The sequence below is a fragment of the Jaculus jaculus genome, chromosome 5 (genome assembly GCF_020740685.1).
Source record: "Jaculus jaculus isolate mJacJac1 chromosome 5, mJacJac1.mat.Y.cur, whole genome shotgun sequence".
NCBI classification, from domain to species: Eukaryota; Metazoa; Chordata; class Mammalia; order Rodentia; family Dipodidae; genus Jaculus; species Jaculus jaculus.
The window spans coordinates 163,031,160-163,051,890 of NC_059106.1; positions in this window are offsets into that span (position 1 = coordinate 163,031,160).

The window sequence follows — 20,731 nt, forward strand, 5'->3', positions numbered from 1 at the left end:
GGAAGTGAAATGAAGTCAGATACGCCGGTGCATGTCTGTAATCTCAACACTCAAAAGGCATGAGCAGGAAGCTTGTCACAAGTTCAAACCCAGCCTGGTCTACGCAGTGAGTTCTAGCCCAGCCAGGGGTACATAGTCTCCTATAAACAAAAAAAAAAAAGAAAGAAAGAAAAGAAAGAAAGAAAGAAAGAAAGAAAGAAAGAAAGAAAGAAAGAAAGAAAGAAAGAAAGAAAACCAAAACAGTGGAATGACTTTGCTCTGGGCCACACCACTTCCTAGCTGGCCTTGGCATAGCACCCTCCAGTTGTCCTTGCTGACAGATCTCTGGGACCAGGAAGGGTTGGCAGACTCTGAGCCAGGGCCTGGTGGAGCTTCTCACACTCCCTGAGGTACGTGAGGGCGGGGCATAGGGTACTAGAGGAGTGGAATGGCAGTGGGTGCTGGGTGGGGGAAGCAGACTGTCTCAACACCACCTCCCTCCCTTGGAAACACCAAACAAAGTGGACTTCGGAGCCGGCTTGGGCTGTCACACTCACCAGCTCTGTTATGCACCTCTGAGTGACCTGGGGCAGGCAATGCACTCGCTCTGCGAGTGGAGTCGCTAGCCAGATGCCAGTGGGCTGGTATCATTGACACCAGGTAGTGTAAGCTGGTAACCTGTGTCCTGGTAGGGTTCTGTGGCCGCGGGACGGACATCGTGGGCCACGGGTTGGAGGTTCCCTCCAAAACTCACATTGCGGTTTACTCCCCTTTGTGACAGTCTTAGGAGGCGAGGTCTTCCCCCGGGTGAGGGCTCTGCTGTCGTGAATGGATTCGTGGTGCATTCATGGCACGAGTTTGGCCTCGCTCTCTTGCCTGGCACATACTGTCTTGTTGTTCTCTTCTAGAACCATGTGGTAAGAAGTCTCCTGTCAGGTACTGCAGCCTGCCACTGGACTTCCTAGCCTCCAGAACAGAGAAAATAGGGCTTTTTTGTTGTTGTTATTTGTTTGTTTAACTATGTTATTTATTTATTTATTTGAGAGAAAGAGGCAGAGAGAGAATGGGTACACCAGGGCCTCCAGCCACTGCATACGAACTCCATACACATGCGCCCCCTTGTGCATCTGGCGTACGTGGGCCCTGGGGAATCAAACCGGGATCCTTTGGCTTTGCAGCCAAATGCCTTAAGCACTAAGCCATCTCCCCAGCCCCTGTTTGTTTGGTTTTTGAAGCAGGGTCTCACGCTGACTCAGGCTGACCTGGAATTCACTGTGTAGCCCAGCCTAGCCTCAAGTTACCAGCGATCTTCCTGCCTTAGCCCCCCAAATGCTGGGATTATAAGCGTAGGCCTCTCTACCCTGCTCTAAAATCCTAGACGTCATCAACACTACCCCAGGAGCCACCCAGGGGTCTCTAAAGCTCCCGGTTCCTCCATTCACAGTTCTTAGTTACCGTCTGTGAACTTTCCACCCAAAGGGCACACACGTGGTCCTAGTCAGTGGGGCATCCCGTTCAGTTTGTGCAAACGCACGGCTCCCATCATCTGGGCCAGAGGCTAATCTGTCCTTTCTGCAGGAGCAAACAGAGGGGTGAGGCCCCGAGCAGAGCAGGGGAAGCCCCCACTTGTGTAATCACTTTGTAACTCCTGGGCGGGGTTCAAACATGTGAGTTCTGCTTGAAATCTAGCACGAGGGGAAAGACCATATTTGGTCACAGTGGGTGTGGTGACATCCTTGCAACTGGAACTGACAGGGACTTAGTTCCAAGTGCTGTGAGTAACTGTCCCCTCCCTGCCTCGCAAAGTCTTATTCAGATGGCAGGGTGACTGGAGATTGCTCCATTGGATCCACACCGGCTGTCTCCACGCCTGTCACGTGATGCTTTTCACATGCAGAACCCCGGCTCAACACGCACACGTGTGGCTGTGCAACACGGTGTCAGGACTGAGGATTCACGAGGGCCAATGGCCTGGAAGGAAGCTGAGTTGGAGAAGTGGGAGAAAAAAGCATTAACATGGGAAGCTAGGGAAATGATAAAGAAATAAAACATCAACTCGGGGGTCGGGGAGACGGATGGCTTAGCGGTTAAGGCACTTGCCTGCAAAGCCAAAGGACCCAGGTTTGGTTCCCCAGGACCCACGTAAGTCAGATGTACAAGGTGGTACATGTACCTGGAGTTTGTTTGCAGTGGCTGGAAGCAAAGGTATGCCCATTCTCTCTCTCACACTCTAATAAATAATTTAAAATTTAAAAAAAAAATAGAGCTGGGCATGGTGGCACACACCTTTGATCCAAGCACTCGGGAGGCAGAGGTAGGAGGATCACCATGAGTTCGAGGCCACCCTGAGAATACAGAGTGAATTCCAGGTCAGCCTGAGCTAGAGTAAGACCCTACCTTGAAAAACATAAATAAATAAAATAGTAATAAACTCAGGCTGGGGACATGGCTCAGGGGGTAAAATGCTTGCCACTTAAGTATGAGTACCTAAGTTCTAAACCCCAGGAACACCATTCAAAGCTGGACTCTATATGCGGGCCTCGCATGCTGTAGTAAGTATCTGTAATCCCAGCAAGAAGGGAGGTGGATACCAGAGAACAGCCTGGAAGCTCAAGAGCCAGACACCTTGCCAGTACAATGAGTGAGCTGGCCTCAAATGGGGTGGGAGGTGAGGACCAACTACCGGAACTGTCCTCTGACCTCCATGTGGGTGCTGTGGCCCATGTGTACCCACACTCACACCCCCGCCCCCCCACACTATACACACACACAAAAAAATGACCACTCAATCCAAAAGGATCATGTGTTATTTATTCACCCTGTTGCACCTACCCAATACCTGACAGGAAAGAACATAAGAGAGGAAGGGTTTATTCAGAAGGTGATACAGTCCGCCGAGGTGGGGAGGCACGGCGGCAGGAGCATGAGGTCACTGTTCGCATCTCGTCCCCGGTCAGGAAGCAGAGAGCCTCGAATCCTGATGCTCGGTCGGCTTTCTCCTTGGAAAATGTACTGTTTATTAGTGTATTTTTATTTGCAAGCAGAGAGAGACCAAGAGAAGAGAGACAGACAGAGAGAATGGGCACACCAGGCATCCAGCTGCTGCAAACAAACTCCAGATGCATGTGCCACTTTGTGCAGCTGGCTTTACATGGGTACTGGGGAATTGAGCCCGGGTCATTAGGCTTTGCAGGCAAGTGCCTTAACGGCTGACACATCTCTCCAGCCCTGCTGCCTCCTTTTAATTCAGTCCAGGATCCCAGGCCTTGGAAGGGTGCCACCTGCCCTTGTCACCTCAATTAACCCAACATAGAGCCAGTGTAGAGACTCCCTCACAGACCTGCTCAGAGGCTTGTCTCATGTGTGATTCTAGGTCCTTTCAAGTTGACAGTATTAACCACCACGTGTCAACTGTGGCCACGCCTAGGTAAAAGCCCATTTGGAGAAACACCTTCCAATTTGCTGCTAAACCCCACCCACTTTGGGGTTGAAAGAAGTTATTTTTAATCGCAAGGCAAGCACATAATTAACAATTGCACAAAGCAGAAACATTCCCTAAGTTCACTTTCATCTGTCACCCAGTTACACCTCTTGTTAACCTGAGAGCTTGGCTTTATTCTGCCCATTTTGCAGATGTGGCATCTGAGGCGCAGAGGGGTGAAAACCATGCAGTTGAATTGAAGGGGCTGATCCTGACCCATAAGTGGCCTCTGGTCTGGCAGGCTTATAGTACCCACGATGGCTTGGGCCTTCGTGGGGGTCAGTGGCCAGGAGCCCAGAGCTGCCTGCTAGGCTGGGTGCAGAATACATCCTCCTAGAGGTGCCGCCCACAGCATCTCCCATTCTGTGCCTGACTGCAGGTACTCTGCATTGCTCCGCCCTTGGGACAAACCTGCTCTTCCTTACTCCATGAAATCAATATGATCCTCGGGCCCTTGGCAATCAGATTTGTCTTTTGGTTCAAATTTGCAGAATGCTAGAGCATCCATCTTCCTATACCGTGTTTGGATCCCAAAGTAGATTCCCAAGCACAAGCTCTAACATTCTGGCTTTCATCCCTTCATTCACTTTTTTGTGTTTCACCTAACCAAAACTGCATTGACTTATATTTTATTGATTTTTTTGCATGTGTGTGTGTACATGTGTGGTGTGCATACATGTATGTGTGTTTGTATACACGTGGGTGCAGCTGAGTAAGCATGTGTAAGCGTGAGTGTGGAGACCAAAGGACAACCTTGGGCATCATCCTAAGATAGACAGACCATCCATCGCTTTCTGAGAAAGGGTTTCTCATTGTCCCGGAGCTCACAACTCAGGCTAGACTGACTAGCCAGTGGGCTTTGGGGATCCTCCTCTCTCTGCTTTCCCAGCGCTGGGATTGCACATGCATGCCACCAAGCCCAGCGTCTTCTGTGAGTTCTGAGCATCAAACACAAACCCTCCGGCTTGTAAGGCAAACACTCTACCAACTGACTTGTCTCCCCGGCCTCCTCAGCGGTACACTGAGAAGCGACTATCAAATGGCAGGCACAGCAGATCTGCAAAAGACTGAAAGGCAGGCTGTCCTTAGCTCCGCAGGGAGGGCTCCCAGGAAGACAGAGGCAAACCCAGACTCATCCCTGTAGAGAGGGAGGCTGGAGTTCAGCATCCCAGCTGGGTCCGTAGGCCGAAATAAACCTTTCCCTTCCATCAACTCTGTGGTCAGCTGTTTTGTCCCAGCAATGAGAAGATAGCTGCGAAACACACACACACACACGCACACACGCACGCACGCACATGCTCCACGGACGCATTTATACCTGTCCGCACCTGCGCTGTCAAATGCTAACACAGTCTCACCTTGGCTGTCTCTGCTCTTCCTTCCTCTGGTCCAGCCTGTCTTGCCTTGTTCTAAGCATCGGTCCTGCAGGGTTGCCAGAAAAAACACCCACAGGCTCAGGACATCCCCTCCCCATCCTGCTGCCCTGAGAGGAGAGCGTTGACAAGTTGGGGCATTTTGAGGTGCTGTGGGAGTGTCTGTTCCCAGTCCCCCCCCCCCCCCCCCGCTCGCAAATGCACATCTTCTTTTCTCTCCCTGCTTATCACAATGGCCTCCATGTATAGAACCCTCTGTGTCCAGCCGTCATCCTTTCAGGGACCTCCAACCTGACATGGGGAAACTTGGGGGCAATTTAGGAATAATCCTGGAATCCCAAACCCTAAGTTCGTGTCTGTAATATAACTATAAAGAATTGGATAAACCAGACTGAGAAAAAAAAGTTTTTTTAATCACCACATTTTATTCAGACATAGAGAAGGAAGGCCAAGGTTTTGAAAGCCCAGGAGGAAGGAAGGGAAAGAGGCTGAGGAGAGGGAGAGTACGCCATGTGGTCCAGGAGCCCATGTGGAAGATTGAACATGTGCAAGGGGGGGGGGGGACTGCTTCCATACGTCCTTCCAGTCAGAGAGGAAAGCTGCAACAAGCAAAGCACCAGTGCCAGTGTGCACCCCCCAAAAAAGCAGCAAACAGCAGGGGCCCAGACCTCAGACTGCTCTGCATACCTTTGGCTTGGAAATCAGATTCTCCCCCAGACACGCCTTAGGACTGACCCCAGGATCTACCCCACCCCAACCCCCAGTGGCACCTCCTCCAGCCAGGAAGCTTAATACCCAAGTTACAAGCTTTAACAGAACACGTGAGTCTATGGGGGGCACACATTCAAACTACCACAGTTGGGGATGAAGAGATGGCTTGGTAGGTAAGAATGATGCCTTTGCCAGTTTGAATGCCTAAGGAAGCCTGAGTTCTATTCCCCACCACCCATGTAAATAGTTGGGCAGAGCCACACACATCTTCCCAGTCCTGTGGGAAGAGACCAGAGAATTGCTAGGGCTCGTAAAAATAGAAAGCTCTGGGATCAACGACTCTGATCCAAGGGGACACACAGATGAGCAATGGAAGCGGGACACCTGACACTCTCCTATGTCCTCCACAGATATGCACACAGGGAATGTGCATCTTCACACGCATACATACGCCAAACTACACACACACACACTGACCCCTAAAAGTGTCACGTTGCTCTAGGTTGCAGCTGGCCTCTGGCGTCACAATTCTATCCTTTCTGATCATTAGCAAGCATCTGAGAAGGACTTCCCTGAAGGACTATGCAGACTTTCTGGGAAAAACATAGACTGGCTGGCTTCCTTAACTTTCCCAACTGATGTTGCAAGATGCATCTGAAAAGCATCAAAGAACAATGGTGTAAACCTCTGGGGGAAAAAAAATAAGGTTTGAGTATAAATAATATGTTACAGAAAGTGCTCAACCAAGAAACTATGAGAAGGCAGCCACATGTTCACAGAAAAGGAGCCTAGAGAACACTGTGAGAACCACACATGTCAGGTTCAAACCTCCTCAGGAAAGTGAGTCAAGATGTAGGTGGCAACATGGAAGGAGAGCTCAAGAAGTGGGGTGTCCACAGAGGAAAAGCATCCCAGTGCAGAGAGGAGAGCAGCTGAAGCAGGGGCATGAAGCATCCTCGCTCCACAGAGTTCAAGTCCAGTTCATCCCAGAAGCCTTTGTTCCCACTGATCTCCAGGAATCCTGAGATGGTCCATGAGAACTGGTCCCCAAAGAGAGGACAGTAGTCAGGACTCAGGGAACCATCCATCCAAGACACAGCCATTCTAACTCAGCCCTTCTAGAGACCACCGCCCACCGCCCACTCTCACAGCAGAACATCTAGCTGGTCCTCCTTATAATGATGATCGTTTGTTCCTTTCGTTACCGCCGTGGTTGCTCAGTGGATGTCACCATTTGCTCTTACTGATGTTCCTATGACGTTATAACTTTGTGACCTCATTTTAAAAATATAGATGTGTTCAAATACTTTTCACAAACACATTATCCCAGCACCAGGCCTTTTATTTTGGGTTAATATTTAAAAGAAATCTGCTATTGGTTAGTTTTGTGTTACTGTGACCACTATAGCTGACAGAAACAGCTTAAGCAGGGCAAGATTTATTTTGGCTCACAGTTTCTGAACATTCCCGTCCATTGTCGCAGGGAAGGCAACTCTGATCCTGGCTATGAGAGTATAGGCAGGGGCTGGTCACATGATGACAGACCGTGAAGTAAAGTACAAAACAAGAAGTGACAGACATCATATACCCACACGGGCCTACCCCCAGTGACTGAGCTCCTACAGCTAGACCATGCCTCCAGAAGCATACAAGTGTCTTCAGCTTGGGATGTGGTGGTCTGATTCAGTGTCCTCCATACGTGTTCTGAGTTCTAGGTCCCCAGCTGGTGGAAATTTGGGACTTGGAGCCTCCTGAGGGCAATGTATTGTTGGGGTGGACTTTATGGGTGTTATAGCCAGCTTCCCCTTGCCAGTGTTCGGCACACTCTCCTGCTGCTATTGTCCACCTGATGTTGGCCAAGAAGTGATGTCCAGCCTCCGTTCATACCATCAGTTTTACCTGCCATTATGGAGTTTCCCCTCAAGTGTGTAAGAGAGAGTAAACCCTTTCCTCCCACAAGCTGCTCTTGGTTGGGTGTTTTGAGCCAGCACTGCGAAGCTGACTGAAGCAGAACAGAGCACTCAAAATGTGAGTCTCAGGGTGGTTGTGAGGAGGCATTGTGGATTCAGACCACAACAACCATTATTTAAATCACCACTTAAATTGTAGTCAGAAAAGACATGTAGGACTGGATGGATGGCTTAGTAGTTAAGACACTTACTTGCAAAGCCCAAGGACACATTTTAAACTCTTCAAATCCCACTTAAGCTGGATGTACGAGATGGTGCAAGCATCCAAGGTCTCACGTGAGTACAACAAAGTGCACAAACCTAGAGTTCGATTACAGAGGCTGGAGGCCCTGGTGTGCCAATTTTCTCTCCCTCCTCTCCCCATCTCTTCCCCTCTCTCTCATACAAAAGGCCAGTCTATTGGGCTTGTCTCAAAAAAAAAAAAAGACATGTAAACCATCAAACCCTACGTTCTGTGAGCTGTTTTCTAACAACGTATACAAGTAACTTAAGGTTTACCTGAGGAATTTCAATGATGTCTTAAAAATATTGCCAAAACTGTCCAAAAACCTATAATTAAACTTCATAACATTTTGTTATCTTAATTCTCAGTTCACAGACTAATTTTGTTGAGTTGATGCTTTGCAATTATTTCTTGTATTTTTTTTTCTTAAGTCTTGTAGTTTTAGTTAATGTTTTGTGTTTGTTGAATCACTTCTAAATCTTTTTTTTTTAATTTTTGTTGTTGTTGTTTATTTATTTGAGAGCAACAGAGAGAGAAAGAGAGAGAGAGAGAGAGAGAAAACGGGTACGCCAGGGCTTCCAGCCACTGCAAACAAAGTCCAGACGCATGTGTTCCCTTGTGCATCTTGCTAACATGGGTCCTGGGGAACCGAGCCTCGAACCAGGGTCCTTAGGCTTCACAGGCAAGCGCTTAACCGCTAAGCCATCTCTCCAGCCCACTTCTAAATCTTATGGCACTGTAAGGAAGTTTCTTTGATTATAAATGTATACCAGTGTGCATGTATACACAGATGAAATCACAATGGGGGTTCAGGCTCTTCTTGTCATGTCAGGACCTTTATTTATTTTAAAGTAAAAGGTTTAAAGAACTTTTTAAAAAATTAAGGCAATAATGGAAAAAGAAAAATATGTTCACAATTTTCGAGTACAGAACTAAATAGAAGGAGTGGTTCCTGGTCTATGAGATAGTATTGCAGCAAGAAATGCTCCTCACCGCTGAAGCAGATGGGGTGACTGTGACGTGGGAAGCCTCCAGAGTTGAGGGCAGGAATGGGGAGGTGCTTAGAAGGAAGCGATAAGAAAAGGCTACCAACTCTGAGCCCCAGAGCAGAAGAACTGGTGTCAGCAGAGCCCAGTGAAGAGCTGCTGGAGGGCTGGTGAAAACTCTCTCCACCCTTCTTCCCCCTGCCCTCCTGATACTTCTGGTTCCTGGACAGTCACCAGAAAACTGTACAGACCAGAGAACTTTTAGGGGCACTAGTGGTCCAGTTAAGGTACAGAAGGAATCTGGGGAGCATCCTGTATCCTGGGGTCACTTGACGCGTCTCACAGCATCACCCACTTCCATGTGCACGTAAACCTTCTCGGAGCTTCCCCGAGCTTCAGCTCTGTTCCCAAGCTGGGATGCAGCAATACAGAAGAGAGACCCCGAGACCTGAGGAGCACAGATCTTATATCCTCGATAAACAATGATCCTAAGTGTTCTGCAGGCATTCCCAATAGAGCAATGGTAGAGTGCAGATGACTGGAGACCTTCCAGGAGAAGGCATTTAATCCAGAGCAGATCAGAAGCAGGCACCTTAGAGAGGTCAGGAGAAGAACATCCAGGCAGAAAGTTCAGGTGGTACAAGATCCTGAGACTCCAGAACCTGAGAACCTCAGGAACCGGAACAGAGATGATGTGCAAGGAAGCGGGGTGAAGGGTGAGTGAGGCTCAAACTGCAGCTGGGAGTGACTCTGTCCAGCAAGGGCTTGGGGGTGGGTGTGTGTTCGCCATAATTTGAGAGAGAATGGAATATGGGTGGGAGGATAAAGGCAGAATTTACGTGAAGGGTCTAACAAGGATATGGCCCTGAAGTACAAAGGTGGAGGAGATGTGAGAACACATGGGGTCCACTTGTACAGGCTTTAGCCGCAGAAGGAATGAAGGTTGTCAAGGAGAGGTTTTTCCTCCACTACTGAATGGGAAACAGTCATGGGCCAGAGAAGATCCCAGGGGGATAGGCTCACACTGTCAGAGCTTCATCCAGCTGTCTGCTTCCTCCCACGGAGGAAGGGAAAGGACAAGCTCTCTGGAGAAGGTGGCCTGGACATGAGCCCGTGAGGATGAATGGCAACTGTCTTCAGTGCTTCTCAGACTTAGGTGGAATAGTTGGACCACTTGGAGATTTTATTACCAAGCAGGTAGCCATGTCTTGGGAGGTGGGGGATCTGAAGCATTGCCTTGCTCCTAGATGTTACCTGAGCTGAACCCAGTCTAGGAGCAGTGAGGACATTTAGATGGTTATGTGTATATATACGTATAATATACATACATTTGTTTCTACATGTGCTTTTATGAAACATCTAGTTTCAGTCCCCAAAAGTTCTCAGTTAAACCTGATCGCTTTTTCAAGAGAAGGGAAGATAACAGACACATTTTAGATACTTTTTCAAGGTTTATCTGCCAGCAAGGCTTTTATTTTCTCATCAGGGATCCAGAAGGAGTTAGGGATACTGCTGTGAACCAGCGGGACCACAGCCTCTGGAACAAGCTCTGGACCGTAGTCAACCTTTTTCTCCTTGTGAGTTAATTATGCCCATGTATGAGTTGCCGTCTCTCATTGTTGTGACTGAATGCCTGATAAAGAGCCGGATTTTATTCTGCGTCAGTTTAAGGTCATTCAGCCCACTGTGGCCATTAAGGAGTGGCAGTGGAAGCCGGAGGTGGCTGGTCACATTGTCGTCACGGTCAGGAAGCAGAGTGAGAAAGAAATGCTTCAGCTCAACTCACCTTCTCCTTTTTATTCAGTCCAGGACTTGAAATGATGCCAGATGCATCTTCTTACTTCAACCCATCCTAGAAACTCCCTCACAGACCCGTCTCTCAGTGCTGGACAAGCCGCTGTCCATTCTTCTCAAAACTTTGATGAGTTTTAAGTCACCCCTGTGCTCACCACCATCTGAAAAGAGAAGCTTCTCTAACCAAAAAGGAAGAGTTGCATTCATACGTGGGCATACACGTAAGAATTTACCGGGCAACTTGGGCGGGCACACTGTATCTGTTTAGGCAAACAACAGTAGCAGCTTCCCCACTGAGGCTTATGACCTAAGCTGCTGGCAAGGTTTTCAGTACCAGGCAGGAATTTCTCCCCCGGAGTGGGCCTCAAACCTAAACAGAGAGCAGTTGAGTTGCCCCCCATAACCAGCAAGCCACCATTGTACCGGTTGGCACATTTTATCTGCCTGGCCATCCCTGTCGTTCGCAGGGTCCCCAGAGGGCTGGACCACTGAAGAGACTGTCTCTCTCCCCAGCAGGCTGCATTGCTCTTCCCATCACCATGGCAGCTAGTCAGCAGGGAGGAAGGAGGCTTCCAGCTCCGTTCCAGCTTGACTTCCTAGTGTTCTGTAGCCCAAGTCTGTGGTGTCTTCAGCAATAACTGTCTAATTCCAATAGGCAACCAAGAGTCTCCACAATACCCCGTATTGTTTAGTGAGTATCAGAGGCCTCCCTTGCCTGCAACTCACTGAAAGGTTTGAGATGCTTAAAAGTAATCACAAGGGCCAGATGATGGTGCAGAGGAAAAGGGAGGGGAGGCTGACATCCTAACAGCCACTGTTGAAACCAACAAGAGCATCTGCAGGCCAGAGCCCATGTTAAAGCCCCCGGGGGCAGCCTTTTCCCCCCAAGCACCAACACCTCCTGCTCACAGAGAAACTTTCAAGACATTGACCTTGAGCCATTCAGAAGCCACAGGTACTTCCGGACTGCCCTCCCATCTCAAAGCACTTTCTACTTCCCAATACCCCGCAGCAAATGTAGGTCCCATGTAAACAATTTGCAATTTCCTTCTTCAAATGTCCACCATATGTACACTTTTGGCTTTTGAATCCAGTGGACATTTTCCTAACTACTATGGTGGCCCTGCTGCCAACAACTGCAGGAACATGCCCCAGGACTTTCTTTTTGGCTAATAAACATTTTTATTTCAGAGATCTCTGGGTCTCAGGACTTTTTTGGCTTCACGGATCTGAACAGTCTCAACGGAAGACCTGCACATAGCCAAGACATATGTGAAAAAGGCTTGAAATCAGTAACCATTAGAGAAACACAAATCGAAATCCAAACGAGGTGTCACTTCCCATCAGTTAAAACAGCCATGTCGCAAAGACAAAAGTAGCAGGAGTGGGCAAGAATGCCATGTGAACTGTTGATGGGATCATTAACTGGTACAACCTCTATGAGAAACAGTATGGGGTTTCCTCAAAACATTAAAACTAAAATTGCCAGATATATGTTCCATCAATCCCGTGCTCATTGTATACGTTCAATAATTGAAAAAGATGCATAATGTCATTCCTAAGTCAGCTGATGAGAATTTTTTTTTTTTTTTTTTTTGCCAAACATAGGGGCTCACACCTTTGATCTTAACACTCAGGTTGCAGTGGTAAAAGGATCACTTTGAGTTTGAGGCCAGCCTGAGACTACATAATAAATTCCAGGTCAGTCTGGGCTAGAGCAAGATCTTACCTCAAAACAAATAAAACAAAACAACAATAACAAAAAAGAATGTCTTTTTTTTTCTTTTTCATCAAAGTTTATTCTTGGGCCCTGAACAGCCACTTCTTTGAGTAAACACCCAGCATGGGGCCACAGTGTTTTGGAAATTGGTAGAATGGATACTTTGTCCTATTGTAAATCACACAGAAAGACCTAAATGCCCCAGAAGAATTTCTACCAGTCTCCTTCCTGCATTTCTCCTAAGAATCAGACATTCAGTGACAAGCACATTCACAGGAGGCCACTTTCCCCCAAGAGCTCTCCTTATTGACTGAATATTATGTTCAGAGGTAGTCTACTGTCTCACAGGAAATGGATGGAGGGAACATCTCTCAAGCTGCCACAGCAGAATGGATCTGCAGGGCTTCTCAAGGAGGCTCTGTGTCCCCAGCAGCTGGGCAAAGGGGACTTGTTGGCCCCTGTCAGTGTCATTCACATACAGCACTCACTTCCCAGGGCTCTGGGCTGTGGTGTACGTGTAGGGTCGCTCTACATGTAGGCGCTATGCTATCAGAGGGATCACTCGCCAGCTTCTGTGATGGCCGAGGCCAAGCTGTCCCCTGCTGCCCATGGGAGGCTGGTCTCCCAACTCCTGGCCTGATGTTGGGTGCTCTGACCTCACCTTCTTCAGCTCCCCCCGCCTCCACCAGGAGCTATCCCCAACCTGAGCATGACACCCAGCGGGGTGCAGGTTCTCCCTCTGAAATCACAGCCCCCAAGAACCAACCCTACAGTCCCAGGACACATGATTGTCTCTGCCCTTTCAGGTATCTTGATTGAAAACTGAGCTGCCATGAGCTAAATCATAGATACAGGATCCTGATGGCACCATGACCCTGGATCCAGCCGTCCTGAAGCCCTGTGTCCTGGTCTTAGGAATTACCCAAGCCAGGGCTGGAGAGATGTTTTAGGGGTTAAAGTGTTTGCCTGCAAAGCCAAAGGACCCAGGTTCGATTCCCCAGGACCCACATTAGGCATATGCACAAGGTGGCACATGCATCTAGAGTTTGTTTGCAGTGGCTGGAGACCCTGGCATGCCCATTCTCTCTCTCTCTCTCTCTCTCTCTCTCTCTCTCTCTCTCTCTCTCTCTGTGTGTGTGTCAAATAAATAAATAAAAATTTTAAAAAAGAAGTTACCCAAGCCAATGAGCCACCTTGGAAGCTTAAGGTAGTTTCATCTGAATTCTGTCACATTAATGTGACAGAATCTGCTTAACATAACCTTAAATGCACCAATGAGCAAAGTCTATCTTAAGGAAAATGCTCTGTCCAGAGTCACATTCCATCAGAACAGACATAATGAGGCAGCTCACAGTCTTAGGTCTCTACCATGGGCTCTGCACCCTGCCTCTGGACACCAGCTGACCAGGGCTGGGTCTCTCGCTGCCCATCATTCTGGTGGTCTCCCTCTCTCTCTCCCTCTCTCCCTCTCTCCCTCTCTCTCTCTCTCTCTCTCTCTCTCTCTCTCGCTATTAGGGAGTGAGGTGCTTTTGCTCCGCTTCCAAACATTTCCCAGGGAACACCATGAGGGCAGGGCAAAGACCATCGGTCTGTCAGGTCCAGGAAGGCTCCTCCTGAGAGAAGATCCAAGGCTCTGAGCTCTGGTGCACAGGAAGTCATTCTCTCCCGGAAGTTTCTGGAAAGGACGTCTTCCCCCAGCTCCTGAGATCTGAGGCTAGAAGGGTGGAACATATGTGGCCTACAGGGCTGGCCTCTTCAGGGGTCCTAGGAGGTCAGCACCAGAGAACAGAGTTGATGACAACCCACCCTGGGGCCCAGCAGGAGCCATTGGTGATGCCAGAGAAAGAGGTGCCGGATCCAGCAGACCTCAGAGTCCTGTGTCACCGAGAACTGCTTCTCTGCCATCCCCACCCCCACCGTCACCTTACTAGCGGCTCTAACTCCATCTTTAGTTCAAATCACAGCCAATTTGAGGCTGTTATCTGTGAATATTCTCTTCTGTTCCTAACGAAATTTCAAGTCTGAATCATAAGGTCGGGATGAATGAAACCAGCCAGATAAAAGTAATTGTGAAATTGACGTAGAAAGATAATTCTGGTCCCTACAACCCCCCCCCCCCCACACACACACACCAAATACCAGTTTCAGGCATTAGATAAAATCTTTGAGCTGAAATCAAACTGTACCTGGATTCTCTGAACCAGATAAGAAATTAAGTCAGCTAACCCCTCCAACCATGAAGGCTTAGAGCGAACAGTCTGGAGACAGGGTTACATTTTCCCGTCGGGCAAAGTGAATGCTGTGCCAGGTCCAGTGGGGAGAAGGAGGATGTAGGAAGCAAGGCTTCTACAATATGAGGTGTGCCAGAAAGGTACATGACTCCCAGATAGACTTGACCACACCCCAAGCACCCTGGTAGAAAATGGCTTAGGAAGAGCTAGGAAGATGGCTCACTGGGCAAAATGCTTATTGGACAAGCATGAGGACCTAAGCTTGGGTTCACAGTGCACAGACATAAAAATCCAGGCATGGGCTGGAGAGATGGCTTAGCGGTTAAGCACTTGCCTGTGAAACCTAAGGACCCTGGTTCAAGGCTCGATTCCCCAGGACCCACGTTATCCAGATGCACAAGGGGGTGCATGTGTCTGGAGTTCGTTTGCAGTGGCTGGAAGCCCTGGTGTGCCCATTCTCCCTTTCTCTCTCTCTATCTGCCTCTTTCTCTCTCTCTCTCTCTCTCTCTCTCTCTCTCTCTCTCTCTGTCACTCTCAAATAAATAAATAAAAATGAACAAAATTAAAAAAAAAAATACTGGCATGCTGGCCTGTGCCTGTAATCTGACCACCAGGGAGGTGGCGATGGTAGAGTTCCCAGGGTTTGCTGGCTAGCAGAAGCAGCCATATTAGTGAGCTCCAGGCTCAGTGAGAGACCCTATCTCAAACAATAAGGTGGAGCGGGATGGAGGAAGACACCCAACATGGACCTCTGGTCTCTATACATACATGCATACAGGTACACAAACACACATAACATGCAGACACACATACATGTGGGGAAAGAGGAGGAGGTGATAGGGGCTTAGCTCAGGGTTATTAAAGGCACTGCCTTACAAGCCTGCTGGCCCAAGTTTGATACCCCAGAACCCAGGTACAGCTAGATGCAAAGTGGTATACATATCTGTGATCCCACAGTGCCTATGGCAGCGGGAGGCAGAGCCAGGAGAGTCTGGAAGCTCACGGGAAGTCGGGAGCATGTGCAACAGCAAATCAGCAGAAGACCCTGGCTCACAAAGATGTAGAAGGAGAGAACAGACTCCCAGCTGCCCTCTGATCTCCACATGTGTGCTGTGGGGTATGTACCCAGACACATGAACATCACACACAAAAATAAAGTAAAACTGCAAAGGAAGGGAAGAAAAAGAGCAGGAGAGAGGAAGAAAGAAAAGGGTAAGCCCTCGGTATGGCTTCCCAAGCAAATCCTTGCCCTGTCTTCAGCTTCCAGAACCTAACTTTGCCAGCACTGACCTCAAAGGCTCAGCCACTGGTTCGCATCAGCCCCCAGCTGCAGCTCTTGCCTCGTACAGAGATCAACCCGGGAAGGCCTGTGTGCCCCTGTGCCTGAGCTGCCCAGGGCTCTCCCACCCACTGCTCGAGCCACACGTGATGTCTTCCCTCCTGGGACTCAGCTGGCATCCTTCCCACAAATGCAGCCTTTTCCTAAGACCCATCCGGACTTCCCACCACCACCAGGCCTATGTGCGAGGTGTGTTGACTCCAGGACATCAGAGGAGGTAGACAAAGGACCACAGAAACTGGAGAGGGTGTCACCATGGCAACCAGTTCTCCAGCCTTGTCCTTCTCGTTTCTTGGCCTAGACCTTCCCTCCTACACCACACGGCTCCTGCACACCTGCAGTGGAACCCCAGCAGGTCCCTGCAGAGTCAGTGGTGCCTGTGTGGGGTGACATCTCCCCGAATCCATGTCCTTCTCAGAGCCCCAGATGCAACCATATTTGGAAGCAGGATCTTTGCAAGAGTAGTTAGGATAAGGTCACATTGGATTAGAGTCATCCCTGAATCTGATCACAGGTGTCCTTGCAAAGGGAAAAGTCAGTCACAAAGATGCACAGGGACCTGGAGAAGAAAGAGGTAGAGATTGGAACACCAAGGATGGACAGCCAGCGGCAGATGCTGGAGGGGCCTGAAAGAATTCTCCATGAGAGCTCCTGGGAAGATCCCCTGACCATTCCTGGGTGCCCCGCTTCTGACAGTCAGATCTACAGGCAATGGGTTTCTGCTGTTTTAAGTACCAGCCTGTGGTGCTTTGTCATAGCACCCATGGGGAAACTCATACAGTGCCACCGAGACACCTATAAACACAGACAATTCACACACACACACACACACACACAAAGAGAGAGAGAGAGAGAGAGTTTTGAACCCAAGTTATATACTCTTTTAAAAATGTTTTTGTTCATTTACTTTCTGGAGTGAGCACACCTGAACATGGGTGTGCCAGGGCATCCTGCCATGGCAAATGAACTCCAGATGCCTTAGCATTTTGTACATCTGGTTTGATGTGGGTACTAGGAAATCAAACCTAGGCTGGCAGCCTTTGCAAGCAAACACCTTTAAGGTGAGCCATCTCTCTGACCCTTCGCGTTAGATATCCTTAACCGTTTGTGATGTTCTGGTAACTGAAATCAAGTTCATCATATTAGACCATCAGCATAGCTTTGCCCTGGACATTTCCACCATAAGGCTCCTAAGAGATGAGATATATGTTGTCTCAGGGGAGCCTCCTCCCATATATGGACTCTAGAACTCTGTCTCCCACTGCCCTTGCCAGAGAACATTGACAGCAAAGCCCACTCACTTCCCATGCCCTGTACCTCACGGCGAGTGTCTCCTGCCCAAGATGGCCCTGGAAAGAGCCCCGTGGCTCAGGAGTGCGGACACTGTTTCCCCCGAAAGGATCATGAACTTAGTGTTGACGATGTCTATGCCACTAGGAAGTCACTGAATTGGAAAAGAATCTTCCAGGCCTTCGGACCAAAGGTCTTCAAATCCCAGGGAGCTGGCAATGACTCCTTTTCATTTCTAGCTTTTCAGGTTGGATGTTTTTGAAGGGAAATGCCCCCCCCAAAAAAAATTGGCTCATTTGCAAAATGATTATTGCCTTTGTATTGTAAAACGTTTTACAAAATGCAAGCTCCCCGAGATACACTGGGGTGCTAGGAACAAGGTGTTTGTTTTGCCCGTTATGTCATTTCAGTCCATATTTTATCCCTTTTAACTTTTTTTGGTGTGTGTGTAATAAGTGTGTGGTGGGTATGCACATGTATGTACCCTTGTAGTTCCCCCCCACACTTGCCCGAAGTGGGGCTCACTCTCCTGCTGAAGCCTGAGTGTAATTTCCGGGATCCCACTTCATTTCTCCACCACCCCGTCTTGTTTTGGGTAGGAGTCTCTTTTTACTGATGCTGGAGTCTGCAGGGCTCCAACCATTCTCAAGTCTGTGCTCCCCTGCAGGACTGGGGTGCCACAAACGCGTGGACATGCTCAACTGTGTATATGGGATCTGGAGATTTGAACCCTGGCAATCTCAGGCCCCCTCAGCCCTTTACCCTTATGCAGGAAGTGCACTTAACCACAGAGCCATTTCTCCAGCCCCTGTCGCCTCATATTGCAACAAGGAAACTCAGGCTCTGAATGGTGAGATGATGTCATTAGTATCAGAATGAAGTAAGTGACGAAGTCACACACACTTTACTCCAAGGTCTACACGCTTTCACACTGGCCTGTACTCACATTTTGCTTTCCTGTGACTGTGGGAGGGGACGCTGTTACTGGGACCTGCGCAACCCCTCTCTCAGGACAGATAGGCCAAGAAGACATCAAAGCACTGGTCACTCAGGGACCCCAACAAGCTGGCAGCAGAGGAGAGTGAAAGTTCTGATCCCCTAAATCCAGTTTCCCTCATGCCTCCTTGGCTGTGTTTAAATAATCCCGAGTGATTATATCAGCTACACTGTTTAATAAATCAAGCTATTTTGTCTTTTTAGTGTTTTTTTTTTTTTTGAGACAAGATCTCAAGTATCCCAGGCTGACCTCAAATTCACTATATAGCCAAGCATGATCTTGAACTTCTGACCCTCCTGCTTCTGCCTTCCAAGTGTTGGAATTACAGCCACATACTGTACCTCTACGCACAGTTTATGCAGTACTAGGCTCTGTACATGCTAAGCAAGCCCTGTACCAACTGAGTCACACCCTGGCCCTTTGTCTTCTTCTTTTTTTTTTTTTTAATTTTTATTTATTTATTTATTTGAGAGCGACAGACACAGAGAGAAAGACAGATAGAGGGAGAGAGAGAGAATGGGCGCGCCAGGGCTTCCAGCCTCTGCAAACGAACTCCAGACGCGTGCACCCCCTTGTGCATCTGGCTAACATGGGACCTGGGGAACCGAGCCTTGAACCGGGGTCCTTAGGCTTCACAGGCAAGTGCTTAACCGCTAAGCCATCTCTCCAGCCCCCCTTTGTCTTCTTAAGAAACACTTTTGTGTCTAGTCTCTGCAGTACCACAGAGCTGCTGCAGCACCATCAACTGCTGAGCCAGTGGGTCTTAGGAAAATAAGAAATAAGTGGCTTGACTACGCATTGGAAAGATTTTTTTCTCTCTTTTTAAAAATATCAATGAAGGGCTGGAGAGATGGCTTAGTGGGTAAGCACTTGCCTGTGAAGCCTGAGGATCCCGGTTCAAGGTTTGATTCCCCAGGACCCACGTTAGCCAGATGCACAAGGGGGCGCACGCGTCTGTCTGGAGTTTGTTTTCAGTGGCCAGAGGCCCTGGTGCACCCATTCTCTCTCTCTTTCTCTGTGCATCTTTCTCTCTGTCTGTTGCTCTCAAATAAATAAATAAATAAACAAAAAATATATAAATTAAAAATGATTCATCCACAACAGATGACATTTTGAAAAATAGTGATATATTTTCCATACATGCAGGTTTTCATAGAAATGCTTTATTAGCCTAATTGTACCCATTTATGGAGAATAATGTGATGGTGTTGAGCTATGTCTACGATTAATGATCTACTCTGGCTAATAACCTGGAAATTAACATTTCCATTTTCTTTACCATTTATGATTTCTCTGTGTTGGCAACTCTTACATGTCTCACTTCCAGTTCCTTTTTTGCGTAAGTATGCGTGTATGGTATGTGTGCTGTGTGTGTGTGTGTGCGTGTGTGTGCACGCGCACGTGCATGATGCATGTTTATACGTGTGTGGGCTCACATGTAAGCAAGTGCATGTGGAGGCCAGAGATGGAAGTTGCAAGTCTTCCTCGGTTGCTCTTCACCCTATCTTTCTGAGGCAGTGGTTCACTGAACCCAGAGCTCACTGACTCAGATAGACCAGCTTGCCAGCAAGTCCTGGGGTCCTCTGTCTCTGTAACCTGCCTGGCACTTGAGCGAGACCCCACCTCGAAAAACCAAAGGATTTTTTAAAAGTACGGAAGAAAGATATGCGAAAGAGACACACGTGCCCCTCTCTTCACTATCAGACTATGGAACTGGAGTCTCCTTAGGAAGCGCAGGCTGTGAGAAGGGCAGGGACCGGCGCTCCAGCGCTTGCAGCTTGTCATACACCTTGCAGGGGAGGCTGGAGCCCAGACAGTGAAGGGTGAGGCTGCATCCTGAGCAGAAGCTATGCATACCCCTGGCCCTCTGCTTAAAACTGCTCCTGATGGGGCTGGAGAGAGACAGCTTAGCGGTTAAGGCGCTTGCCCGCAAAGCCTAAGGACCCCAGTTCAATTCTCCAGGTCCCACGTTAAGTCAGATGCACATGGTGGCGCATGTGTCTGGAGTTCGTTTGCAGTGGCTAGAGGCTCTGGAGTGCCCATTCTCCCTCCCCCCCCACACCGTGTCAAATAAATAAATAAATAAAAATAAAATCTTTTTAAAAACAACTACTCCTGATGTCAGGACGTCAAAGATGGACTCTTTGTCTCTCTTTCCAATGTAGCCACATGGAATAAATCTCCTTTTTCTGTTTTTCATCATTAACTTGGCTCTTTTAATTGGTGGGCTGGGGATGGACAGCTGAGCCTGGTGTATTGGGTTCTGACTGTAAGTACAGTAACATCTCCATCTTCCCAGCACTGGGATTATAGACACATGTTACTCTATCAGGAGAGTAGGGCCTTGGATAGGGTAACATCAACATGTAAAAAAAAACAAAAAAGAGCTGGAAGGATGGCTTAGCAGTTAAGGCATTTGCCTGCAAAGCCAAAGGACCCTGGCTCAATTCCCCAGGACCCACGTAAGCCAGATGCACAAGGGGGCGTACACATGTGGAGTTCGTTTGCAGTGGCTGGAGGCCCTGGCGCGCCCATTCTCTCTCTCTCCCCCATCTTTCTCTGTCAAATAAATAAATGCAACTAAAAAATGACAGGAGGTGATGTTTACAGGTAACAATAGAGCATGGGGTTGGGGTT